The following is a 15,781-nucleotide window of genomic DNA, read 5'->3' on the forward strand; positions in this document are numbered from 1 at the left end:
ATATGCTGTAATTAGTGTTTGTTTTAGCAGGGATCAGTGAACAGAATATCAGTTGTAAACTGTGAAATGAAAATTGCAGGTTTTTCTTTTTTTTAATTGATGGATGTTTTCTTTACGAATTTGCAATACTTACACATAAATCTCATTTTCATAAGCTTGCCTTTGCTAGTTTGTCTTTTCTCCAGGCATTCAAGGGGGTTTCCATGGGATTTGCCCTTTATGTTATTCCTATAAGAACAACAAAGTGAGGCAGGTTGATATGAGAGAGAGGCATTGCTGTAAAAGATAGACTTCAGCTGGATTTCCTCAATATTACCGAAACACTGTTGATTTTTACAGTGTTTATATGATGTATCCAATATTTTCTATTTAGATACCAGAGTACCTGTGGTCAGTGTTGCAGTTTGATATTTGCTTCTTTGACTGGGTCCTCACATTACATAATTATTTATATGCTTGCCCATCCTGGCTATTAAGGGAAACAGGCAGAACAGTGATATTTGTATCCAGTAAATTACAAACTCTTTCTTATAGGAACGTGAAAGAGGCATTGATGCTTGTCTCTTCTGGATCTTGTGGTCCTGGACAATTGAATTGAGAGAAGGGGCGGGGAGGAAGGGTATAGATCAGAGGTGTCAAACTCAAGGCCCGCAGCCTGCATCTGACGGACTGGCCCACGGTAACAGCCTGGCCTGCAATGCCTTTGCCAGTGAAAATGGAGCTTGGGAAGGCTGCATATGGCTCTCCCAAGCTCCCTTTTCGTTGGCAGAGGGTTGCAGGAGGCCGTCGCAGCTGAAAACAAAGCTCGGGAGCCCGTTTTCACTGGCAGAGTACTCGGTCCAACCCAGGCTCCCCGACACGAGTGATGTCGAGCTGGCCACGCCCACCCCAGCCCCCCAAAGGTCAAACACAACCCTGATGTGGCCATCAGTGAAATCGAGTTTGACATCCTTAGTATACAGTAGATGATAGAGATATAAAATATCTTTTATCTTCCCTTTATTATTTTTTATAAATACCTCAAGGTAGCAATACTCCTTCTTCCTCCAATTTTCCCCACAACAACAATCCTGTGAGGTGGGCTGAGCTGAGAGAAAATGACTTTCTTTCAGCTGGCTTTCATGTCCACGGTAGGACTAGAATTCATAGTCTTCTGGTTTCTAACATGGTGCCTTAACCACTAGACCAGAGGTCTTCAAACTTGGCAGCTTTAAGACCTGGGAGTTGAAGTCCACAAGTCTTAAAGCTGCCAAGTTTGAAGACCTCTGCACTAGACAAAACTGATTCTATATGAACTATGTGTACTATATATATTATGGTTTTTCTCCTGAAGCTTTATCTATTATTGTGATAATGATTGATAAAAACTGATGTAAAGGCTCTATTTTTTTTGTAGCACACAGCTAAGCATTTCATGCCATTTTCAATACATGCATCTGAGGGGATCAGGCTTTTGAGCACAGAAGTTCATTTTGCTAGATATACGGTGAAACTTCATTCTGTTATTTATGTGACACTAAGTATGAGTGTGATTTTATTCAGTCAAAGGACACCACTGTTGTCACTGATAAGGCCATAGAGATGTCTAGCTCTTTGTGTAGTGGAAGAGTTGAAATTAAACATCTCTGATGAAACTATATCTGACTATAGTCTTCTGTTTTGCTTGCTGTAATTCTCAGCCATAATTGCAATTACTTATATCTTTTATTTCCTCTTAAATCATTATTGGCAAGTTCAGATGAAAACTCAATACAAGCTTTCGATTTGTATTCGCTTTCATTTGATTCACCTCCTTCTCTTATTCTTTCTCCTCCATGGATAGGATATAGTAAATCAAAACTTCTATAGTCATTTTTAATTTTTTTCCAAAAATATTTTTAAAATAGTTGAATTAGGTTCTGGTGCTAATTTATGTTATGAGATGGTTCTGATATGATTGATATGTATGATTGATAGTCTGAACCAGTGGTGGGTTGCCCCCGGTTCACACCGGTTCTATAGAACCAGAAGTAAAACCAGTGGGAGGCCCCGCCCACTGATCCTGATGTCATGAAAACGCTTCTGGGCATGCGCAGAAGAGCGTGTGCGTGCACGAGCAAAGCGAGCGCACGCGCATGGCCCCTTTGTGAACCGGTAGTAAAGGTAAGTAGAACCCACCCCTGGTCTGAACAGAGTATCACTGTAGTCTCCTGGGTCTTCCAAAGCCTTAGGCATAGCACATGTGACTTCTCCAAGTTGTCAGCCATGAACTGTCATTGGAAAACATAGTGATGGTTGTTGTAGTTCAATAAGAGCTGGAGAGATTCAGCTAACTCAGAACTATTTAATGACTTTCAAGAATATCTTGCTTTATGTTCTAGATTTCATTGAATCCTCCATTTAGTCTAGTCTGGTCTGGTCTGGTCCAGTCTGGTCCGGTCCAATCCAATCCAATCCAATCCAATCCAATCCAATCCAATCCAATCCAATCCAATCCAATCCAATCCAATCCAATCCTTTCTAATCTGTTACATTATTAATATTAGGGCCTGGAACCTGTTTCTCCATAGAGCACTTCTTTCCGTAAATATATTTGTTTAATGTATTGAATCAGAGTTATAATAACCCTCTTGAAATTTAAAGGTGGTTGTACTAAAAAGCATGTTGATAGAAAACCAATTATGTGGCATTCCATGTGTGAAATAAATTAATAGAATGTTTTTTCAACTTTGAAAGTGCAAGAAAGCTATTAAATTGGGGCTGTGTGTAATCCATAAAATAATTATGTTCACATGGGATACTATATTATCTAATAGTATCTGCTTATAAAGAACAGTATGATAAAGTCTTTAATGAGACATCACTTTTGTAATGATTGTATTTTATATGATTTCTGAATAACTTTTTTTTCCTCCTTAGTATATACCTAATTTGTAGTTACATTTATCCTTGTAGGGAGCCAGGGAGATGATCTTAGAGAAGGAATCTACAAGTCACTAGAGGAACACCAGATGCAGAAGAAACATGCGTTAAATGCAGAGAGGTGGGATGGTATTACAAAGAGACTCAGACTAGCCCCCCCATACCCAGAATCTTTGGGGTATGAGAAGGAGAGAAGACAGCAGACATGTAAGGTTTGTAACTATAGTCCTGTGATGGCGAACTTTACTTTTACTTTACTTTACTTTACTTTTATTATATTTATATACTGCCCTTCTCCCGAAGGACTCAGGGCAGTGAACAGCCATGGTAAAAACAGCATACAAGACAAAAATTTAAAAACTTATTAAAATAATTCAATCACTAGCCAAATTTAAAACACCCAGCTAAAATCGTTATTTAAAACCCCTATCAAAACCCAATTAAAATCCTTTATCCCCTCAGATTGGTTTGCTGGAATAATAGGGTCTTCAGAGCATGACGGAAGGCGCGGAGGTTGGGGATCCTTCGTATGTCCAGGGGCAATTCATTCCATAGGGCCGGGCCCCCCACAGAGAAGGTTCTCCCTCTGGGGGTCGCCAGCCTACATTGCTTGGCTGACGGCATCCTGAGGAGGCCCTCTCTGTGGGAGCGTACTGGTTGGTGGGAGGCAATTGGTGGCAGAATGCGGTCCTGTAAATAACCAGGTCCTAAGCCATGGAGCGCTTTAAAGGTGGTAACCAACACCTTGAAACACACCCGGAAGACCACCGGGAGCCAGTGCAGCTCGCACAAGAGGGGTGTTACATGGGAACGATGAGTCGCCCCCATTATTACTCGTGCGGTTGCATTCTGGACCAGTTGGAGCTTCCAGGTGCTCCTCAAGGGGAGCCCCATGTAGAGAGCATTACAAGTCCAGATGGAAATGACAAGGGCGTGGGTGACTGTGCGCACGGTGTCCCGATCCAGAAATGGACGCAACTGGCTGGAAGTGGTATGCAGAGCCATATCTCCAGGACCGCAAGCCATCACCAATTGCTCTTCTGGGTTCTGGTGCACATGCGTGCACGAAGACCAGCAGGCCAGTATGCATGCATGCACTGGAAACCAGAAGAGCAGCGCGCACCAGGCGGCTGCTCTTCCGGTTTCCGGTGCTTCCACACACGTGAAGACCAGGTCTTCGTGTGCGCATATGTGCCAGAAACTGGAAGACCAGGCAGCCGGTGCTCATGCGTGTGCTAGAAACCAGAAGAGCAGCTGGCCGGTGCACACATGAGCGCTAGATGGCTGCTCTTCTGGTTTCCGGCACGCGCATGCGTGCGCTCTCAGTGCTGAAAAGATTCGCCAACACTGTTATAGTTTATTCCAACAAAGTGCGGTTCTAGTTGCCCTGTTGAAGGGCTGACAACTCATCACTATTGCCCTTTTGTTTTTCTTTCTCTCTATTCCTTTTATTTTCCAAAGGCCTTGAGACGTCCACCAGGTGAAATGTACAGGTGTAGCTTCTTGGGTACCATTCTCTCAGAACACTGGAAATCATGCAGAAGATTCCATTTATCTTGGTTTAAAGCTTATTATTTATATTCCACGTTTTGGTAAAGAAGGCAATTGAGGTTCCTTCAAGTATGGAAAGCTTTGGATTGAATCTGTTCTGCTTTGGATTTAAACTGCTTCCTCACTGTATAGTCTTGTCCAATCCTGAATGGGACCCACTCAGTCATGGAGAGCAGATTATACCTCATTTGAAGTCAATAAGAGCCTTGATAGTACAGTGGTCTACTCACCCTGTTATTAACACAGCTGCCTGCAATTTACTGCTGGTTCGAATCTTTCCAAGGCTCAAGGTTGACTCAGCCTTCCATCCTTTCTAAGGTAGGTGAAATGAGGACCCAGTTTGTGGGGTAAATAAGCTGACTTTGTATAAATATACAAAAGTATGAAGGCTATTGCTTAACGCATTGTAAGCATTGCCCTGAGTCTCCGGAGAGGGGCGGCATATAAATCAAATTAAAAAAAAATATATCACTTCGATTTTGTCTGACATTATTCTGAGGTTTTAAAGACCCTATGAGTATCTTTACTTTTCTTAATAAATAAACAATGGTCCTGAGAATTTCTCATTAGCAAGAAGTCTTTGTTGTCAGGTAAGGTCAGGAAGCTGGTACAGATTTTGCAGTAGTAAAAATCCTCTTATCCATGCTTTGAAGAGGAAAAAAAAATATAATTAATTGCATACGCTCTTCCCCTCCAGGTCCTTACTTCATGTTGTGTGCATTTATTTAATTGTATGCCCCAAAGAATCCTAGCAGTTTGTATGAGAAAGAGATGAAACGGCATCAAGCTACTTCTCCCCTTGAAAGACCTGAAGCACGATAAGGCATCTCGCCATGCAAATGGAGAGATGGTCCTCTGATCAGGTCTGTAGAGCTGCAGCATTAAACAATAAAGATGAGCTTTACTGCAGCTTCCAGCTGAGCTAAAAAGAAATTGACTCAGTTCTTGAAAATTCAAGAGTTCCTTTCACATGGACACAGTGCACTCATGTGATAGCATCGGTCATGGTGACATATGAGGGTTGACATGATTACGACTTGGATACAGAAGGGCATCACATGTCTATTCGTTAAAATGTGTACCCACACTATGCATGTTGATTAGTAGTGCTGAATTTAATATATTGGAGTTCCCACTGTTCCTTCTTATGAAGGATGAGTGTGAGTAGAATAGTTTATCGCACATACGTAAGGTGCTTAAAGAGCTCTATTATCTCAGAGCATCTGACTTTAAATGCATGTGATTCAAGCACTTGCAATTGGTAATGACTGGATCATGATATAAGGCAGAGAAAAAAATTCTACCCCGAGTTGTTTTCACCCTCCTGCATTTAGCTATACAATGTGAATAAAGAACTAAATATCTTATTTAACAATGTTGTACATGATCTTTGTTTATATATAATGTCATGCAGTTATCAGCACAATCAAAAATGTATTTAATCCCCCTTTTTTTCCTAATGTGATTAGCAAGTACTGAGAAATCACCTTATCTCACTAAAACACAGGTACAAATGCAGAGTAAATATTTTGTAAACAATTATTCTGCCCTTGCATATTCAGCAGCGTGCTAAATTATGCATAATCTTGCATAAGTAATAAGTGAAGGTAGCTTAAATTCAGATTTTTTTTTTAACCTGACCTATTTCTTTCAGTGCTGTTAGCTTCTTAAATCATGTATGAGCTTTCCGTAAGGCTTCAATGAGTAGTTCTAGTGGAGAGACTTCAGTAATAAATTTCAGGAGAAGACAAGTTTTTTGACAGGCATAATGCAACACATACAGAGTTTGGAACTCACACTCTGGGAATTTAGAGCAATCCTTGCATAGCAGCTTTTCCCTGTTATATTAATAGAGAAAATGAAGTATGAAAGTCCTCAGGAATTACTGCTAGGTGTAATTTAAATAATTTACCAGAAGACAGTTCAGCACGCGCATTGAACAGGGGCATACAGAGTTTGCCATAAGCAGTTTATAAATAAACTATATTCTGCTGAAGTAAGTCAGGCATAAATTATAACTATTCCTTTTGTAGCTATACCCTCATCTTCATTGTAATAGTTATTTAAAATATAAAGCCCAGGTTATGACCTTCTGCTGAAAATAACAGACGTTGCCTCTATTGTGCCTTGCCTATGAGTACGCTTGTATACAATAGTACAATCCATATAAAAAGCAAAGTAAAATTACTACTGTAGTGGTGAGGGAGAAAAAGAAGAGAAAGAAATATATTACATTTTTATAAACATAAAACAGTTTCCTGTATGTTATATATTTTATTATGGGGGAAAAAAGGGAATGTGTAGGGATAAATTTGGTCATCTAGTGCCTGACCACCTCATGAAATCCTCATGACTATTTTCACATGCATTTTTCCATGTCAGTGAATGCTGTCTGTGGTTCAGCCTCCTTCACGACAAAACTCATTCAAAAGTAATATGAAGTGTGTGAACACAACAGGGGAGGTGATGGTGGTGGTGACAGAGGAAATGTTCTGCTTGACAATAGAAATTGGTCAGCTTCTATCAAATAGCAGCATTATTTTCGTTAAAGAGCAGGGATATATATTTTTTTACAGGAAATACAGTCAGGAATGGGATCCAAGACAAAAGTCTAGGAGATTCACAGTACTTAATGATCTTTAAAGATCTTATTAGAACTGAGATGTGAGGGCATTTATTTGGTTAAAATTATGCCTATTATTAGAATGTAGTTTGTTTTTTTTTAATTTTGTAGTGCTTTTTAATTTTAGTGCTCTTCATTCTCTTGCCTACTATTAACACCTATACTCATTACTGTGGAACCTTGTCTAATAGCCATTCTAGCCAGAGGTGGGTTTCAGCAGGTTCTGACCAGTTCTGGAAACCGGTAGTGGAAATTTTGAGTAGTTCGGAGAACTGATAATAAAAATTCTGACTGGCCCTGCCCCCAACTATTCTCTGCCTCCCAAGTCCCAGCTGATTGGGAGGAAATGGGGATTTTGCAGTATCCTTCCCCTGGAGTGGGGTGGGAATGGAGATTTTACAGTATCCTTCCCCTGCCACACCCACTAAGCCACGCCCACCAAGCCGCACCCACAGAACTGGTAGTAAAAAAATTTGAAACCACTGATCCTAGCTGACAAAATGTACTGTAGACATATAAATGCAACTCATAGAACCAGACGAAGCCTTCTGGACATTTTCATTTTTCATTCACATTTGGCACGGGTGGCTCCATATTAGGAGAGATTTTAGATCCAACTACCAATAGTCATCATAACTGCTGTGACTTTAGCATCTCCTACCCATAGATTCAGGTCTCTCATTTTCTCCACCAGGGTCTTTCTCTTCAGCTCATCTTGCACTGTAGCCATGGTTTTTAACTACAAGTTCTTATTCAGGAAACAATTAAATATCCTGAAAGAAGCGTAACAATAAATACTAGTTCTACCTTTATTGTAAGTTTATATTAACAACATCTTGCAACCAATCCTTCTCCTTTTACTGTCTCGAAAACAAAGGGAAATCCTTTCTAAAATGATTCCTATGACCTTCTTCTTCTTCTATGGACCTGAGATATCTTGGACAATCTGGAACTGCGCCACCTGTGATCTGATCTAAGCATAGTATATAAAATTGTCTGCTACAACGTCTTACCTGTTAATGACTTCTTCAGTTTCAACCTCAATAATACACGGGCAAACAATCAATACAAACTCAAGGTAAACCGCTCCAAACTCGATTGCAGAAAATATGACTTCAGCAACCGAGTGGTCAATGCCTGGAATGCTTTACCCAACTCCGTTGTTACATCCTCAAACCCTCACAGGTTCAACCTTAAACTGTCTACCGTGGACCTCACCCCATTCCTAAGAGGTCCATAAAGGGGACATGCATAAGCACACCAGCGTGCCTACCGTCTCTGTCCTACTGTCCCCATTTATTTGTATTATTTCCTTCGTTCGTGCCCATGTTCATATTCATAACTGCTATTTTGTACATGTTTGACAAACTAATAAATAAATAAGTAAATAAAATAAATAAATAAAAATAAAATAAAATAAATAAATAAAATAATAATAAAATAAAATAAAATAAAATAAAATAATAGAATAAATAAATAAAATAAAATAAAATAAAATAATAAAATAAAATAAAATCTGTCTATGGAGATTCCCAGTCATCCAGATCATGATTTTAAAAAGTGACAGCAATCCATAACCTACATATAGATCTGTAAATCCACAAAATCTAATGTTATCACACATTTTTAAAGCTTCTGATCATTTATACTTTGCATCTGAGTGGCCATATCCTATCAGTTGAGATATAGTCCCCAAAAGATGGACCGTAATATTAAAGCATGTTGATAAGTTCAATGCAGTTAATAAAGAAGTAATCCACTTCCAGCTTTCAAAGAGACCTTTTCAAAAAAAACTCTATATCAACCCCATAATAAAACATAAAGATTAAGGAAACAGGAACATTTAGAAACAGTGTGGACTCATCTACTGTTAGAGAGTCATGGAGACAACCTTGAGGGAGATAAGCAAGAACTCTTTCATGAACAAAGAGGGCTGAAACTTTCCCTATATTCTGGGAAGCAAAATAGTATTTTGAAGAGATTCAGGTAGACTCTTTGGATTCACCAGAGTTAAAGAAGGAAGGGAAATAAAGCACAGTGACACATGCAACATTGAGGTCAACTCTGTAAGATACTGCAGATCCTGAAACCAACTCCATAGGTAGATAAAAAAGTTTTATTGAGATGGGCTATAGTAAGAGACTTTTACATGCTTCATTAAGTTTTACCTTAAATAGGCTATCAGCACATATCAAAGCAAATTTAGAATAATTCTGGCCTACTTTCTGTCTGATTCAAAAATAAGACGTTCATTCTAGTTCCCACCAAGGTCTGCACAGCATAGGAAGAAAAAACAGATGCCTCAAAACATGGAGCTCTCAGAGGACATCATCAGTGGAATTTCTGGCTGTCATATACCTGCTAAAGATTGTACTATAGGAGTATTACTAGGATAGTACTAGAAAAATGGGCAGTAGGAAGAGCTGATTTTACAGATCTGCTTAAACTATGTGAAAAACATATATACCAAACAAAGTGATCTATTAAATATGCCATTATGATACCTATGGGCATCACTAGTTTGTTAGTGAGAGGAAAGGTTAAATGAAGGATTAGCAGGTTACATAATACTAACCAGAACTGTCTTTGTAATGTGGAATAAATATAGGCTGCTGGGATGATAAAGCAGTTTAGATCAAACAATTTCATTAACAGCTTACACAAATAACAGGAAATAAGGTGTGAAATAAAATCAAGTTGTTGACATATACTTGACCTTCCTTTAGAAACTGTCATACAACTAACAACTCAGGGTTTCTCAATAGAACCATGACAAAAGCAAATGTTTTATCACCTTCAGGTGGTTGCTATGAAAATGTGTAATCCATAATTAGTGATGACCCACTCTTTAATGTGGACACAGAACAGCAGATGAAATTCATGTCTTATGACATAGGAACCATATTGCTTTCGGTTGTTGTTGCTTTTTTTTTTTTTTTTAGCCGCTAGAATCATGTTAGCTAAAATAATGAGCCAGGAGAAAAGCAACGGAAGGTGTCAGAGGCACAATAAATAAGATTAGAGTGGACAAGGAGAAAGGAAACGTGTTAACTGTGTTGATATTTTCAATTAGAAAAAGCACTGACATACTGTGCTTTCCTTCACGGTCTTCTCTCCCACCTAAACAAAGAGATGCAATTGAAATGTCTAAATACTAAGTGGCATGACAATAATTTTTCAAGGGGAATAAAGTATAGCAAGATGCTATTTATGCCACACAAACAAACACTTTTTAATTATGAGAGTCAGTGGCTCTGATCCAAAGATATGCATATGCAACTATAAACGGTGAAGTTTTTAGCAAGGCGCCAACTTGCTGCCTAGTCAGCGTTGACTTTGCTGCTCATGTGGAGGCTTCCCCATGGGACAGGAAGACCTAGTCCTTCAACTCCAGCGAAAAGAGATTGAGAAGCACTAGATTAGCGTCTGTTAATTAACAGCTACTAGTTATAAAATAACAACAGTAGTATTGTAGTTAAAATAGTAATTAGTAAAACAGTAGTGCCATCTACCTTTTCTTAGCTTGGATTTGAACTTCTCTGTGCCCAATCTGCCGAAGTTGATTGAGTCTATTCTTCAAATATGATTTTTAATGTCCATGACCAAAGTATTTACTCACAGCTGCACCATATTTAAGGGAGACTTCTGGACAACATCAAAAAGGAAGGATTTCATAGGATTAGATGAAAGTGACAGAGTGCACACATACACACATCATTTTATTGTTCCATCAATGAACATTTTTTTTAAAAAAAGAGAGAGAGAGTTGAGTCCATTGTTTCACTGGTGAAAATGTTAAAAAAAAAATCATGACTGTGGAGGCGAACATCCAATGATGGAGAAGGTGGCATTCCTGCACAATGTTCAATCGCCAGATGAATTGGACAGCAGAACTTGAGTGTTACAAGCCAAATAATTTTTCTTTTGACATATACCAAAAGGAAATGGGTGGAGGTTGTCTTCTTGGTGGGCTGAGTGTAAGTACAGGATGACCCTGTGCATTCCTGTCCTCAAAAAAATGTTGACTGATTCATTCTTGTGCTGGGGCAAAATGGCCATGAGGATCAACACTCTCTACATGGGGCTCCCCTTGAAGAGCACCTGGAGGCTCCAACTGGTCCAGAATGTGGCCGTGTGGGTAATTATGGGAGTGACTCGACGGTCCCATATAAAGCACTCCATAGCTTGGGACCTGGGTATCTACGAGACCGCCTTCTGCCACCGATAGCCTCCCATCGATTGGTACGCTCCCACAGAAAGGGGCTCCTCCAAGTGCCATCGGCTAGGCAATGTTGGCTGACGACCCCCAGGGGGAGAGCATTCTCTGTGGGGGCCTCCACCCTCTGGAATGAGCTGCCCCCGGAGATTCATAGGATTCCCGACCTGCGTACCTTTCGTCGCGCCCTAAAAACATTATTATTTCAACAAGCAGGGCTGGCCTAAATAATAATAATATTTTACTATTTTAATGGGTTGTTTTATTAGAGTTTTCAGCCAATTTATTTAATTGTTTTAAATTGCTTTTAATTTTTATATTGTCATGGTTTTATTTCTGGCTGTACACTGCCCTGAGTTCTTCGGGAGAAGGGCGGTATAGAAATTTAATAAAATAAAATAATAAAATAAAATAAATAACTCACAGGTAGACATAAAATGAAATTCTGCTGGTTTAGATGCCAAGTAGAAATAAGTGCAGCAACTGGAATAGAAATTAAATACATATTTCTATAGTGAAGAAAATGATGCCTAGGTGCTTTTGTGTGTGGTGAGAGGAAACACCAGTCTCCTCTCGGGATGTCACAGGTGTTTCCAAGCATTTGGGGAGAAAGAATTAGTAGATTTACTGAGCATTTTGACAGCCGCAGAGTTACTCAGTACAAGAGTGGAAGTGAAGTCAAGGGAGTCAAAAAGTCTACAGAGATCAATTGAACACAAACCATAAAGGAAGACATTTGGATAGAAGCTGGAGAACCAGTAGTTCCTGGGAGAACCTTATTATCTTTGGCACTGCTGTTCAAGGCCTGCTAAAAGATTCAGTATCACCAGGCCCTTCCAAGAAACACTGGCTTGTAAATATGATTGTTCAAAATCTCCAAACAGCTCCTATTGGAGAAGAAAGTTGGCTTGCTTGGAATTCTACACCTGGCTTCTACAGACTCTGTTTGCTAATTACTGATTGCCTGCAGGTATCTTATGCAAGCAGACTTCTAAACCTTATGTTGGTATTTTTTTCTGACTTCTGTTCTCTCCCTTGGGGGGATCACAGTTTAATTTGAAAGACTGAAGCTTCTAAGAGCTAGTTGTGCCTGTCTTAAAAGGGACCCTAAGACTTAAAGGGATAGGTGTGAAGAAAAAGCCTATTCCATCCTGCTCCTTTTTGGTATCATTCATCATGGATTGCTTAGCCACCTTCCAGCAACTGGGATATGTCTCCATAAGCTCTTCCCTGGGTGATTAAGTGTTGACAGGATCCTTCAAGCATCCTTCCCCCTATGCCTACCTTCTGATAGTTCTTTTTCATCCTTATAGTCAAAATGGACTTGGACTGGACAGTTTTTCAAGAAAAGAAGATCTGACACAAGATAGTTGCCAAGTTCTATAAATGGACTAAGAGTCACCATATGGAAAAATGCCAGGTAATTCTTTATTGGAGTTACTTAGGGGTGACCTTTAATGTAGTTGATCAAATGTATGAGTCACTAATTCTGAGAACTGGGGTGGAGGTGGGGTGTTGCAATAAATTGCTTGCTTTGCTGGAAAATGTGCAATTCAAGATATAACTTTCTTTCTGCTGTTTGTAGGTTTCTGTGACACTTTTTATTTGCAAAATCAAAAAATTCTTTTGTTAAGAGCAAGCTCAAGTTGAGCAACGTTTGTTCAAATTTAAAAAAAAAAAGCAGGATTAGAACATTTTAATATAAGTGCTGCCTTGTAGAGTGAGAAGGAGGAAATAAAGAATCACAAATAAAGTTTTTCATTTTGTTTATATCATGTTGTTTTGACTTTGATTTGTTGAGCCAGGACTTTTACAAGTGAAACTTGTAAAGTCAAAGACAGAACAACAGAACAACCAAATCTGTTTTTCAACCGTACACTTGTTCTTCAGTGTGAGAATTTAACATGTGTATCATGCAAGTTCCCAAGCCTCATAGGTGGACTGGTCCCCTGTTCTCCTGACTTCTGGTGGACATGTGATAGCAGAAAGAAATTTTGGAGTAAGATTCATATTTTAATACTGAAAATTCTTAAACTGAAGATAAAGATGCAACCAGAAACATTTCTTTTGGGATTAATGGAAAAAGACTTGGGAAAAAAATGGAACTTTGATCTTATAAATGTTGACAGCAGCAAGACTATTGTATGCACAAAAATGGAAGGACAGTTCGATTCTCACCATGGACGAATGGTTACAGAAGTTGATGGAGTTGGCAGAGATGGCTAAATTGACCCTTTTGATCAAAGAAAAGAATTTACCTTTTGTTTCTACATGGAGACAGCTTCTGGGCTTTGTGCTTGAGGTAGAAAAAAAATGAAACTTTGATTTTGGGTTTTATTGATTAGATTGATTTGTTGTTGATGTATATTATTATGGAAAAGTAAAAAGTTAAGGTTCAATGTTAATGCTTTATTCTACTGCAACAGAGGGAGTCAGAAGTCAATGCCTCTTTTTCTCTTTTCTCCCTCCCTCCCTCACTTTCCTTTCCCCTTTTCCTCCCCACTCATATTTCCTTTTGCATTTTTGTATTTTATTTTATAATCTAATAAAATGTTTAAAGATCTAAAAGAATTAGTTGTTAACCCATCAGTGACTATATCAATTAATGCATTAGTATAATAAGGAATTGTACATGCTTGTTCCTATTTATTCTTGTTGATTTATTATCTTTAATACCTGTGAACGGCCTAGCATTCTTATGATTTAAAGTAAGGAAAAACTGCACAAATAAGGTCTTTTTCCCTCCAAAATTTATTTTGAATTATAATTAAAATTTATATTACAATGTTAACTATGATGTTTATACAGTACAACAATAAAGCAGCAACAATAATATAACTTAGTTTTTTTTATAATAAAATTGTATAGTTTGATACAGATATCTAATCTACTATACATTCCTCACCAGAAGCATCATAGATAACCATATTTTTCAGACTATAAGACGCACCGGTGAATAAAATGTACCTAAATTTTGAAGAGGAAAACAAGAAAAAAAAGGTTTTGGCCTCCGTACATGCGGTTTTTGCCTCCCCGGTCCCAGGAACACTCTGCAGGCCTCCCAAACGCTCTCCGTGGCCTATTTTTGTGAAAATGAACCCCCCACGCAACCCCCCATGTTTTTGCCCTCCCCAGCCCCCAGGAGCACTCTGCAGGCCTCCCAAATCCTCTGTGTGACCTATTTTTGCGAAAAATGGGCCTGTTGTTGGCAAAAGTGGGACGTGCCGGGGGGGTTCATGAGGCCAAAAACAGGGCCTTATTCGGTCTATAAGACGCACCGACATTTCCGCCCACTTTTTTTGGGGGGGGAAGTGTGTCTTATAGTCCAAAAAATACGGTACGTCAGATTTTAAGATCAACCATTCCATAAATTATCATAGTTCCTACGGCTCTTCTACTGACAGAGAAGCTCCCCACTAACTTTTCTGCTTCTCTACTAAACACCTCCATATTGGTTGGTATCAACCAGCACTTTCTATCCTGCATGTTTTAAACCTGTCTGGGTATATTTCCACAGCAAGATGTTGGGCTGCTGCATTTTTAAACAACAGAAGTAGTCAACCCTAAACATAATTGTAATATGATATGGTATCAGAACATGGCTGGCTATAATATTGATTGTTGCCAATATATTCCAGTCCTGGAGAGAATAAAGTTAATGGTCTAATCTTATTAAAAGATGGCTTATATTGCTGATGTCCCTTGGATGACTCTCCATTATTTTCATATGGTTTTGGTGTTGATATTTCTGATGAACTATTTGTTTAATTGGTGTGCCTGAAATTAGTTCCGGTAAAAAAGACATATGTATGAATAATCAGTGAAATCTTTTTCCCCTTTACATGCCACTTCCTTTGGTGGCATCCTTTTTTTAAAATTATTGAGACAATAACAAGTCAGTAAAAAGTACATACATTGCAGTGATGAAAATAAACAAAATTGAAAAAAATTAAGGGGGAAAAGTATATAATATTCACATCACATTAATTGAATCCTTAAATTTATTATTAAATCTAGGCCATATGGAAACATATTGCAATGCATCCAATACAGATATTTGTAATTAAATCTGTTTCCATGTACAGATCAGTGCAAAGGTGTGTAATGCTGCCTGCAGGAATCATTTCTTGTAATTAATCAAAAGTTATAATATTGGCAAACAACCAATGGCATATTTCTGCCAAAGTTAGAATTTTGTAGCTGTTAAATATTTGCTCAATTCTTTCCCCAGTGAAATCAATGAGGACTGAGGAATATTTAATGACTGTGCCCAAAACTGAGTAAGGATCATAAACTCTGAATTTTTTTAAATAAAATACATTGTGGAAAACAAATGTAATCACTGGTACAAAAGCCATGATAATTGAATCAGTAACGTAATGTTTGTCTAGCCAAAAATGTCTCCAATTCTTACACTAGCTATTAAACTAGAACAGGGATGGCTAACCTTTTCCAGACTGAATGCCTAAAGCGTGTGAGTGCATGAATGT

At 38.6% G+C, this 15,781-nt stretch overlaps 1 long non-coding RNA gene across 1 annotated transcript; it reads left to right on the top strand.

The window, feature by feature from the left end:
• The first annotated feature begins 2,934 nt into the window (after positions 1 to 2,934).
• LOC148116810 (uncharacterized) lies at positions 2,935 to 14,126 on the top strand. The gene is made up of 2 exons (XR_015731387.1): positions 2,935 to 3,113; positions 12,605 to 14,126. It is a non-coding gene; the product is annotated as an uncharacterized LOC148116810 (long non-coding RNA).
• The last annotated feature ends 1,655 nt before the right edge of the window (positions 14,127 to 15,781 follow it).

Source organism: Pantherophis guttatus, chromosome 1 (genome assembly GCF_059756535.1).
Source record: "Pantherophis guttatus breed Tessera chromosome 1, ASM5975653v1, whole genome shotgun sequence".
In the NCBI taxonomy this organism is placed as follows: Eukaryota; Metazoa; Chordata; class Lepidosauria; order Squamata; family Colubridae; genus Pantherophis; species Pantherophis guttatus.